Source organism: Vigna unguiculata, chromosome 1, assembly GCF_037176805.1.
Source record: "Vigna unguiculata cultivar grain cowpea cultivar isolate G323 ecotype 2 chromosome 1, ASM3717680v1, whole genome shotgun sequence".
NCBI classification, from domain to species: Eukaryota; Viridiplantae; Streptophyta; class Magnoliopsida; order Fabales; family Fabaceae; genus Vigna; species Vigna unguiculata.
In genome coordinates, this window is record NC_140792.1 from 43860141 (window position 1) to 43873004 (window position 12864).

Sequence of the window (12864 nt, forward strand, 5' to 3'; positions counted from 1 at the left end):
AGGCACACACATACATACACACACAGCATAAACATAAACTCCTTATCCTCTCTCTTTCTCTCTCTCTCTCTCCGTCTTTCTCTCACTCACATCACGTTACACATACTACTCTCGCTTCTTGTTAATGGCGTCTCAGATCTAACAGTACGAGCGCTTCGCCGTTTCTGCTACTTTCTCATCGTGGAAACGACGCCGTTTGGCTGCCTGTTGTTAGTGTTTCCCTATGCAGAGAATGGCCTACACGTTCTCGTTTCCGGAGGAGGTGCTGGAGCACGTGTTCTCCTTCATTGAGAGCCAGAGGGACCGGAACGCGATCTCGCTGGTGTGCAAGTCGTGGTACGAGATCGAGCGGTGGTGCAGGAGGAAGGTTTTCGTGGGTAACTGCTATGCGGTGAGCCCTGTGATGGTGATCAAGCGGTTCCCGGAGTTGAGATCCATTGCGCTCAAGGGGAAGCCGCACTTCGCGGACTTCAATTTGGTCCCCGAGGGTTGGGGCGGTTACGTCTGTCCCTGGATCGCCGCCATGGCCTGCGCCTTGCCCTGCCTCGAAGAGATCAGACTCAAGAGGATGGTCATCACCGACGAGAGCTTGGAACTCATCGCTAAGTCCTTCAAAAACTTCAAGGTGCTGGTTCTCACTTCTTGCGAGGGTTTCACCACTGACGGACTGGCCGCCATTGCTGCCAACTGCAGGTTTCTTTATTTCCTTTTCTCATTTGCTTTTAGCTGAGTGAAACGGTACATTGCTCGTCTTTGTGGATTATTATTGGTAGTGAAAGCAGCCAGTAGATAGTTGTCGCTGTAACTAACGTGTTCTCTTCTCGCCGGAAGAACTTCTGGTTCGGATCTTCGCTATTGAGGCTTGTTTTTTGTCCTATGGCTAATGTGAACGCGGGCTCTCTTGTCATTTCCAGGCTCAGATTTGACTCATTCAAAATGAAACATTAAATATGTTGAATTTTAACCTCATCTTGGACTTGGGGCTGTAAGAGCTGATATTCTAACTTAAATTTTGTTCAATGGTATTTTTAGTTTTTGGTTAATGTGTTTTTGGAACGGACACCGTTGTGAATTCGAGGGCGTGTCGTTATTTTTATTCGTTTTCTCAGGTGTATGTTAGATCTGTTCTCCTTCCCTTTCGAGCGCTAGTTATATCGTTTATGGTCCCGGCTATTTGTAAAAAATGTTTGAAATTTTTGACACCGTGAGTATCATTGATTTGGATGTCTAATAATTTGACCCGTGATGTGATTTTGGGGTTTACCTTTAGTTACGTCTTGGTTTAAATGACTATTGTAGTATTCTATTAGATTAGATGCTTTGTTTTTGTTGTTATTATTATTATTGCTAACTATTAATAAATAATAATAGTAATGGTAATAGTAAGCCCCTGCTGTTAATCTCACTCGCGAGCCACGGGAGTACGCTGTGTTGGGTTGTTTACATTATTAAAGTTTGGAGCATTAATTTTTCCTGCATATTGATTTCACTTGTATCCCTATTTTTTTTTCTGCTGCTATCAATTCAAGAATTTAATTTTTGATTCACGGACATTTAATTATTATCAAAATCAATTACTTACGTATGACGTGAAATTTTATGATTGGTTGACTAGATAAAAAAAGCTGCTTAGTAACAATGGTTATCAAATAATTTATTATCGAGAAACTTGCATGGTTAGAGGAACATTTTTAACTTGATACCGGATGAGAGGGGTTTGTGTGAACCATGTGAGAAAAAGTTTATTTCTCTCTTCTTCCAAGGTTTTACTTTATGCATGGCGCACCTCTGATGAATAGAATGATATGCTAATATTGGGGCATTGACAACAATGTGTTAAATTTTTGTTGTGTGGACCGTGTGGTTCAATGTACTACATTCTTTGGTTAGAAACCCATAGGATGCTATTTTCTGAACTGTAGTGTCTTGATATTGTCATTGATAAATTCTATCTGCTAATGCGTTGTAGGAATTTGAAGGAGTTGGACTTGCAGGAGAGTGAAGTGGATGACCTTAGTGGGCACTGGCTAAGCCATTTTCCCGATTCCTACACGTCACTGGTGTCACTGAACATCTCTTGCTTAGGCAATGAGGTGAGTTTATCTGCACTGGAGCGTCTGCTTGGGAGGTGTCCCAACCTGCGGACCCTGCGCCTCAATCGTGCTGTGCCACTTGATAGACTACCCAACCTACTTCGTCGTTGTCCTCAGCTGGTTGAGTTAGGCACTGGAGTCTACTCAACTGAGATGCGACCAGAGGTCTTCTCAAATCTGGAAGCTGCATTTTCTGAGTGCAAGCAGTTGAAGACTTTGTCTGGTTTTTGGGACGTGCTCCCATCGTACCTTCCAGCTGTCTACCCCATCTGCTCAAGGCTAACATCACTAAACTTGAGTTATGCTATTATTCAGAGCCCTGATCTTATTAAGCTTATCAGTCAATGCCCAAATTTGTTGCGTTTGTGGGTATGTCTATTTTGTTTGCCTGCCCATGTCTATGTTACGACTCCGATTCATTGGTCGGAGTCATACTATTAAACTCTTGTGCTGATTAAGGTGATTGCTACAGGTTCTGGATTACATAGAAGATGCTGGTCTTTATAACCTTGCTGCATCTTGTAAGGATTTAAGGGAGTTAAGGGTGTTTCCGTCTGACCCATTCGGTTTAGAGCCAAATGTTTCATTGACAGAAAAGGGCCTTGTCTCCGTGTCTGAGGGTTGCCCCCGGCTCCAATCGGTTCTATATTTTTGTCGTCAAATGTCTAATGCAGCCCTGCACACAATTGCGCGGAACAGGCCTAATATGACTCGTTTTCGGCTTTGTATCATCGAGCCTAGAACGCCCGACTATCTTACGCTTGAGCCACTTGATTCTGGTTTTGGAGCCATTGTAGAACATTGCAAGGATCTGCAACGCCTATCCCTATCCGGTCTTCTTACAGATCGTGTTTTCGAGTATATTGGGACTTACGGGAAGAAGCTGGAGATGCTATCTGTGGCTTTTGCTGGAGAAAGTGATCTGGGACTTCATTATGTGCTGTCTGGATGTGATAATCTTAGGAAGCTGGAGATCAGGGACTGCCCCTTTGGTGACAAGGCGCTTTTGGCAAATGCTGCAAAGCTGGAGACAATGCGATCCCTTTGGATGTCCTCCTGCTCAGTGAGTTATGGAGCATGTAAGCTACTGGGTCAGAAAATGCCCAGACTCAACGTTGAAGTCATTGATGAAAGAGGACCTCCAGATTCTAGGCCGGATGATTGTCCTGTTGAGAAGCTTTATATTTACAGGACTATCGCCGGGCCAAGGTTGGACATGCCTGGTTTTGTGTGGACAATGGAAGATGATTCTTCGCTAAGGCTTGAGTGATCACGCTCTGGATTGAGCCGAGAAATCTAATGCCACTTTGATTTGGGGAATTGACAATGACAGGTACACGCTCAGTATGCAATCTCTAGTGAATTTACTGTTGCCTGGCTTACATAGATGCAGTTATGGCTCGTCTTTGAGCTAGGTACGTGAAAGAGAGTACGCCGACGGCTTGAGCTCGAATGCCATTCATTTTACACTGGCTGAGCTTACGAGATGCTCATTTACCGATTAATAAATAGACTGAAACTGTTGTTGTATGTGCGTTCGATACTAATTGTTATATTATTCATCATACTATAATATTCGCGGCCTTCAATTTATTTGTATGTTAATTTTGTCTTTCTTTAGTAGGATGTTGGACACATTTGTCTTTTTAATTAAGCATTCTCAATTTATAATATTCGTATTCTAATGCCCGCGTTATTAGCCGCCCTTAGCAATTTTGATGCATTGTGTCTAAAGCTGAAGAACAGAATCAGGATGAACTATCGATCATCGTGGGAAACAAAAAATGGTTCTACAGTTAAAAGGGTTTCAGTAGCCCCATAAAATGGTAGGTACTTAATTTGATTGCATTGAACTTTGATCGTAGATCATATAGAAACTCTAAATCCTTGGTTCTTAGCGGACTAAGTTCATTATTTGGTGAAGTGTCCCTGTGTAAACATTAGAAAACTATGAAATGTTATAAAAAGATGTGAAGAAAGGAAAGGCAAACTTGTTGAAGTAGATAAGCTAAACGGTTGAAACAGCTTTATTAATAGTCCCTATAAACCTATGTATAACTTTTCACTGTACTTTTAGTTGCTTCTGTTTTATTCCCAACAAATTACCGAAAGTATAGAATCATCATACATAAAAGAGTCAGGTTTAGTTTAAATATTTTGCGTTATTGCTTTTAGTTTACATATAGTATTTTTTTAGGCTACTGAATCGTAAGGTATCTAGTTCGTACGCCTTGTACACATTTTAGCTGAAAAAAGTGGAGATGTAAACTTGGCACATTTTATTGCCGGATTATGACAATGTGTTGCTTTCAACAGCTTGCTAAATCGGAATCCAAGCAGTGTGTAAAAGCCTGCAAATGGTGCCCTCTCTCCCCTGGGAAGAGGATTGAGTGAGTAAGGTTTTAAAAGTTTTGCTTGCGGAGGAGAAGAATCAGGTTTCAGGTGGCTTTGGCAGGGAAATTAGTGAATGGCCCAAATTTTGTGGCAGTGGCATTTGAAAAAGCAAAAGAAATAGGAAAAAGGCTAGGGTGGTAAAAATGCCCTCAGGTGTGGTGACATCTGCTTTTTCATTCAATGTTTATCGGGGAAAGAGAGGAAGAGATCCTCGACTGGCGAGCCACGTGATAGATTCGGTCACATTGGATGGTGTCCCTTGCTTTTTCTTCTTCGTTCAACTTCTCTTTTCTTAAACCCTAAACTCACACCATCTAACAAAACAGATCCGTTCCAAAGAACACATCGATTAAATTTGGTAGAAGAGGATGTGATTGTGAACAACTTTTGTTTTACAGAAAAAGAAACTGAAAATCAGCAAAAAGAAGAAAAGAAGTGAACAGAGAAAAAGTGTGGTGGGGAGGAGAAGTAGGCAAGACAAGAAGATTATGATGCAGGGAGAGTTTGGTCCCCACCACAGTTATCCAATCAAATAAAGAAAAAGCAGAGAAAAAGAAAAGGGCGAAGGTGTGAGTAGTAGAGAGACCAGGTTTCATTACTTAATGATGGCCGCACGTTTCATGTTCATCACCATCATCATTTTTATTCTCTTATTATTAACTCACCCATATCCTTCATTCTCATTTTAACGTTCAAATGGATCTTCTATCATTGTATAATTCCAATTTCAGCCTCCGTAACTTTTCATGATTTGGGCTTGGAAACCACTGCAAGGCCTCTTAGCCCAGTTCATAATGCTAAGCCCATGTTTTGAGGGTGACAGTAAAATTAGGACAGCTTCCTCCTGCACCTCCATATATTTCAATTTCCACTTCTATAGAGTTGTGAAATGACATATTTATCTTTATCTTTCAAGGATATGAAGAACAAGATTAAATTATGGAGGTGCAGGATCATTCTAAAATTAGATTAAAACCCACGTCTTTAATTCTATAACTAATAGATATTATGTAACTATTGGTATCGTAGTATTCATAGCAATTCTATACAATTATGTTACCTTATTATTATGTTATATTCAAAGTTATATATAATTAATTAACCATTTGTTATAATAATAAACAGAAAACAAACTTTCTTTCAATAACGTAAATAAACTGCCTTTTTTAGTTAATATTTCTTATAAAGTTAATTTTGATGTAATAATAGCTAAATCCTTTACATTGATATTCAATCACAAATTATCGTAATGTTTGTTAGATTTTATAATAATTATTTTACAAATATTATACATGATTGAACTTTTTACTACTTAGTAATCTTAACAAATTTACATTGACAATACATTTTTTCTTCTTATACTCTTAGATTCATGGCTGTTAATATTTAAAAGTAATGCAATTGTGTTCTCAGTTGCCTATAACTTAACGTCTCTAGAATAAAATAAAAATGTATAGATATTATGTATTCAAATTTTTTGCACCAATTATTTTTTATTAAACTGGTGAATCAGTTTACCACTCACTGCACTAGTCGATATTATTATATTTTCTTACTTCTGACTTTATGGGTCAACTAAGTTAAATGAAAGAAAATTATATTTTTCTCTCTCTCCCTTTTGTTAGTTATAAGACAAAATTAACATGTATCAATTCAAATAAAAAAGATGTCTACCTTTTTAATGTATAATCTTAAATTCAAATTCAAAGTTCACATAGGTATTGAAAATCTCTCTATCTAACACCAAATAATATATTCATTTTCATTTTCATTCATATGAAATGACCTATATACCAAACTCAAATTCTTTAAAAAAAATATGGTTTCTTTATGTACGACCCTCTTTATATGAATTGTCACTAATTTCATTTGGTTCCATTTACATTGACAACACCCTTTGTGTGGGAATGGTAATCGATTTGCTTGTATCAAGACCCTCTCTAAAGAAATAATAATTGATCTCTTTATGTTTCATTTAATTCGAGGTTTGTTGTGTTGGAATGGTCGTTTGCACCTAGACTTTGTCCATGAGATTGGCCAAATATATTTTTTCAAATCGAGACATTTACTTGGTATTTGTTAGAGCTGTTAAAAAGGGTAACTCGGCCCGATCTGACTCGATTGACCACAGATTGATCACTTAGTGAGCCAACCCAACCCGGCTCACTCATTAGCGAGCCAAAAAAAATCCAACCCGACCTGGCCCACCGCGGGTTGGTGGGTTAAACGGTTTGGCTCACGGGCTCACTTAATTAAAAAAATACAATTTCTTTATTATTTTTTTGAGTCAAAATTAGATTATAATTCTAATTAAAATCTAAATAAACTTTAATATAATCCAAATACAAACTAAAATTAAAAAAATACAAATTATTTATGTGTGAGCTAAAAAAATATCTAACATGACTCAAAAATAAAGCCCAACTTAACATAAAATACTTATATGACCCTTTATTTGCAAGTTGATGAGCCAATTTGGTCCATCACGGGTTCAACCCGGGTGAGCAGGGTTCTAGAAAAAATCAACCCGTATTGAAATTTGTAAAAAAAAATTAACCCAACCCGGCCCGAACCCGTGGTGAGCCGGATTGGCTCGCGGGTTTCAACTCATTTTGATAACTCTAGTATTTGTCAACAAATCTTCGTAAATAAAGATCATCTCCTTGGAAATGATCTAATCCATCTTTCAAATGATAAAAAAAAATCAAATTGAGACCCTTTACATGATAATGTACTATCTTTTCGATAAAAAATCTTATCCTTATAAATGGTTGAATATGTAAACTTCAAATTTTTAAAAAATTAAAATTAAAAAAATATGTTAAATTTAGACATACTATATAATTTAGATATTTCAAATTTAATATGTTGAATTTAAATTTAAAATGGATATATTATTTATTAGTATCATATTATAAAAGTATGTACAAATAGATAATTTAACGTATTAGTGAAATTAATTTTATGAATATAAAGTGGCGTAGTGGAAATAGAACTAATTTTTAAATAAAAGAACTAGAGTTTAAATTTAAAATAAAACAATTTTTTTTAACAGTTACAGATAATATAATAAAAGTTAATATTATATTTTTATACAAAAAATAATTTTGTCATAATAACTATGATATTTTATTGTTTTTAATAAAATTTTTAAAAAACGGTTACATATATAAATAAAGACAAATTTTATCTCTAACACAATTAATTATATTGTAAAAAAAGAATTTATTTTTTATAATATTTATAATTACATTAATAATTAATACTATATGGTAATTATAAATTTATAAATATTTAATAATTTTATTATTAATTATATTCTTATTAAAAGAAAAACAATTTTATCATTCGACATTTTAGGTTAATGAACAGTTATTTGTGACATATATATTTTGTCATTTTTAATAAATTTTTTGTGAAAAATTAAAAGATAATTATAAATTATATATAAATGGTGACAAAATTTATATTTATTATTGTATTAACCACGTTGTGACAAAATGAAAATAATATCTACTTATAAAATAAAGATATGGTACTTAGATCTGAACAAATAGGAATTTAATATTTTTTAATATATATATATATATATATATATATATTATTTTAAACATAGAAAATAAATTTGTTATATATTATTATTATTATTATTATTATTATTAATGAAACAAATATTTCAGTATTGTAATAATTAATAGTTTATCACTAATAAAAAAAACCGAGTTATTAATATTTAAAAATTTATATATTAATAATAATTTTATTTAATAATTTTTTTAATATAGTTCTTGTGATATTTTTTTATTTTATCATTATTATGATTAATATTTGTGACAAATAAAAATTTAGTCACATATAATATATAAAAAGTGACAAAATTTATATTTGTCACTAAATTTTTCTCACTAAAATTTATTTTTGTTGTCGTGTATAATAAGACAATACCTATCATTTCAGCTTCAAAATTACCTATAAATATAATACAATTCGACAATGAGTACTTATTCAATCTCTTGTCCATTTTATCAAAGCTTGGTGATCAGCCCTTTGTTTCTTCAATTTTGGTTGAATAGGGTCCAAGATGAATTTAAAAGATTAAGTAAAGACACTTGTATTTGACGATGAAAAATAAAGAATATAATAATTTTATATATTATCTTTTGTTTGTAAGAAAAATAGGGTAGCTAAATCAAACTTTTCTGGAACCTAACCAGACACTTGTGTCCAATGGGTGGTAAAGTCATCAACTATAGGTTAGGCCCAGCTAATGAGAACAAAACTAGTACATAAGATAAATATATAATAAGTTGAGGAAAAGAATCTGTAGTACGTAGTTGAATTTAGAATTTAGAATTTAGAATTTAGAATAAGCTAATTTCGTTTCCTAAAAGAGTTTTTCTCTTTTTTTTTTCTTCAGCCTCCAAAGTACAACAAAGACCAAATACATTGAATTATTTGATTTTGAATTGTTTTAATATAGATGGATCCCACATCCGTGCTTTTTAGACCTCACAATTTGAAAGATGTTGAACAATTGACTTCTTAATTTATGCTACCTGTGAATAAGTTTAGTGACAAGTTTGGGATGGGGATTAGTGTAATCCAGGAGTTATAAAATGATAATTTTAATTTTTAGGGCACGTTTTCTAGAATGATCTTGAATCTTCTTGATTGAAAATTGAAAATTGAAACTAGAAAATGGGTGTTTAATTTTTCCACTTTGAAAAAGAATTTAATAGAAAATAGTGAGAGACGAAGACCTGATGCATGCCCCTTCATTGGGTCAATGTTGGTGCAACTCAACTAACCACCACGCCATGGCCCGCCACGAGAAAGGTCATAAATTATAGTTAAATAAGTGGAATTGCGTGGCCATATATGAATTTGTTTTGGTTTTGATTACTTTTGCAGTTGTTAAAAGGAAGAAGAAGAAGAAACATAGCAATAATGGCTTGCACGGAGTTTTGCATCGACCTCATGGGTCTTCTGATGGCGCTGGTGATTGCTCTCACTCTCATAGTTATCTGCTCCAACCCTAAGAGGCAGGTTGTAGTGTATCGCTATGTTTGATCTTTCTATCTCAACTTTTCTTATTCATTCTTTGCTTCCATTATTAGGTCAATTTTCATTTTTCTTCCTCTTTTTCTCACTTTTTTCTCAAGATGTATGTCCCATATTCTTCTTCTCTGCCTCTCATGGCTGAATAGATACTCTGTATATACAATTGAAATCAATAAAAGAAACGGTGTTTTTGATCACCCGAACGCCCAATTTTTCTTTCTCGCATAACTTTAACGGACAAGTAAAAATGGTTAAGATGTTGGAATTGGTGAACTGTGAGAAGAATCAGATGCTATGAATTGGAAGGTATTTTCATGAATTGGAGCAGATTAGAGGTTTCAACTGCATTCCTATGATGATAAGCATTGACTCTTTCCATAACTAGTGTTTCTACGGGATTATAAAAAAAATATATAACTACTTTTAATGAAATTAAATATTCATATTTTAATATTATTATTATACTAATTAATATTTACATATTTTTTAATTAAATGTACTAATTGAATTAGTAAAAATAAATAATTCATATTTAAATAAAGTAACGACTAATAATATTACACATTTTAAGAATAATTAGTAAAATATTTTATTTTAGTATACAAAAATAAATAACTTTTACATATTTAATATACAAGATAACTATCAAATTTGTAAAATAATTAATTTTAACTTTTATTTATTTATTGTCATCGTAAAACATAAAATATACATAAGTATTAAATACTTAGAAAGTAACTATTAGAAGACAAATTAAAGCCAATTTTAAGATACATACTATTTTCACCATGTTTTTATAGTAGCAAAAATAATATATATATATATATATATATATATATATATATATATATATATATATATATAATTATTCATTTGTAATCTTGTTAATAACAAAACAAAGATCATTTTCAAAATTTAAATTTAGGTGGATAAATGAGAATTTTTAAATTATAATGTCAATTATTCACTTGAATTGTGATCAAGGTATGCATGTATTTAAATAATATTTTTCCTTCACCAAATATTAATGATAAAACGAAATAATTAACTTGTTCTGCATATTAAATTATAGGTCAAAATATTATTCTATCATAAAATATACCACAAGACATCATATTATGTAAAAGAAAAAAAAATCAAGAAAGACACTTTTACACACCCAATTTTCTTTTTTCATTTATTGGTTTTGTCTTTATTAGGTCCATCGTGTTGAACAGATGCTAACACCATTTGAAGATAACAATAAATGATATGACATTAAGATTTTCTTTAGCTAAATAGTGTATTTTTATGCATAAATTACAAAAACAAACAAATTTAAATAAATTACATAATTTGGTATATACTTCAACTACTATTTTATAGAAGTGGTAAACTTAGAATAAGATTTTGAATTTTAATTTTGAAAATATAGATCGTGTGCGGGAAGTAAAGTTGTCACAATTCTCAATTTCTTTTTTCGAAATTAAAAGTCTTTGCAATAGAATCTTTTAGATGGACAACTAAAATTATAACCTCGAGATACGATTATTAATTTAATTTTTGATACCGAACTCGTGTTTTCAGCTATTTCCATTGCAGAAATCTTCTTTTAAAGTTGCTGTGTTTTTTTTGTTTTTTCTTTTCTTTTACGGTACTTTGAGAATAGAAAGTGTTTAATAGAACAATAAAATTTGCTTAAGAAATAATATTTCTTTTGTTAAATAACAACTATTTATTTTAAAGAATACAGGACTACCTTGTATATTTTTATACTAAAATATTTTAGTATCTAGTTAGAAATTGTTTATTATGGTATGTGGATAAAAGAAAAACTAAAATAATTCAACATATTGTTTGTTAGTTTAATGAATAATTATAAGTTCATTTTAAAATCAATATAATATATAGTTTAGGAAACAATTATTTATTTGGCAAGTAAAATTTATTGCTTTATCATGATCTTTATGAATTGGAATTAATAAATTCAAAAGCTGCCAAAACCGGAAAAAGTGCACATGTTCAAGCATTCTGTTATGATTTTAAGCTCGCACTGCCTTTGATATTTTCCAACAATTATTTTATTTTTTTGATAGTTTCTGAGATATTTTTGTATAATGGGTCACTAATTAACTACCTCACTACTATACATGTGGCAAATTTCACTTAAAAAAAGAGAGTTGAAAATCGTGTGGAAAACTCACAACTTTAGTGATGAGAGTTTAATTTCTGAACACAACCGTTGATTTTCAAAATTGAAGTTCAAAGCCTTCTTCTGAACTCATTGTAAAATAAAAGTTGAGGTTGCATGATTTGAATACGACATATTCACAGGTGGATATTCGATCAATATTTTAGGTACTAAAATTTTAATTGAATTAATTTTTTGTTATTTTTTCATCTAAAATGTCAAGTTGATCTTCTAATTTTTTATAGTTTCAATTTGGTATTGATTTTTTAAAATTTGATACAATTTGATTATTTTGTTAAATTTCTTGAAACGCGGGGCAGGATTTTTTTATCAAAATTGACATTAGAATTATGTCAATTACACAAATAAAGCAAACTATCCTTAACTTCAATTTTAATGAAAAAATCTTAATATGATTCAAGAAATTTAACGAAAAATGATTAAATTGCATTATTTTTAAAAAAAGAGACCAAATTGAGACTAAAAATAACTGAAGGACCAACTTAATATTTTTGAGCGAGAAAATGAATGAAAAGAGTCATTTCCAAATTTTTACACAAACCAGTAAAAATATTATATTTACTTTTTTTTTTGATAATAAAAAATAATAAAATAATAATTATTGTTATTATTATAATTATAAAATGAAATAAAATAATTTTATAATTTTACTATAATTATATTTCATTTGCAATGACTAAATTAAAAATAAATAAATAAAAAAATGGTTAAATTAAATAAATGATTACTTAAAAGATAATATAAATAAAATAATTATTTTTATTTTAAAATATATTTAAGAGATAAAATGAAAAAATAGATATGAAAAATAAAAAAATAACTTTTCCTTTATATAGATAGGGATATATAAAAAAATAAAAATATATAAAAATATATTAAAAATATTAAATTTTTTAAAAAAAATATTTAAGTAATATGAAAATTATAAAGATATAAAAAAATTGGAGGGTCATGACTTCCTTTTGATCACTTCAAAGATCCGCTACTAGACATACTTCAAATTGTATAATTTATTTGAAATTTACCCATTTTGATAATTTATGTATAAAAATGCACTATTTTGATAAAAAACTACCACATTTGCTGCGTAAATGACACCTAACAATCATTGAATATTTATAGTTC

General features: G+C 31.3%; 1 long non-coding RNA gene and 1 pseudogene across 2 annotated transcripts; both read left to right on the plus strand.

Annotated features, from left to right (window-relative positions):
* LOC114177743 (protein TRANSPORT INHIBITOR RESPONSE 1-like) lies at positions 1 to 3778 on the plus strand (annotated as a pseudogene). Its single transcript, XR_014995419.1, has 3 exons — positions 1 to 693; positions 1970 to 2462; positions 2566 to 3778. The product of XR_014995419.1 is annotated as a protein TRANSPORT INHIBITOR RESPONSE 1-like (transcript).
* Positions 3779 to 8979: 5201 nt separating this feature from the next.
* LOC114162258 (uncharacterized) lies at positions 8980 to 9745 on the plus strand. Its single transcript, XR_003599174.2, has 2 exons — positions 8980 to 9323; positions 9399 to 9745. It is a non-coding gene; the product is annotated as an uncharacterized LOC114162258 (long non-coding RNA).
* Positions 9746 to 12864: the final 3119 nt, after the last annotated feature.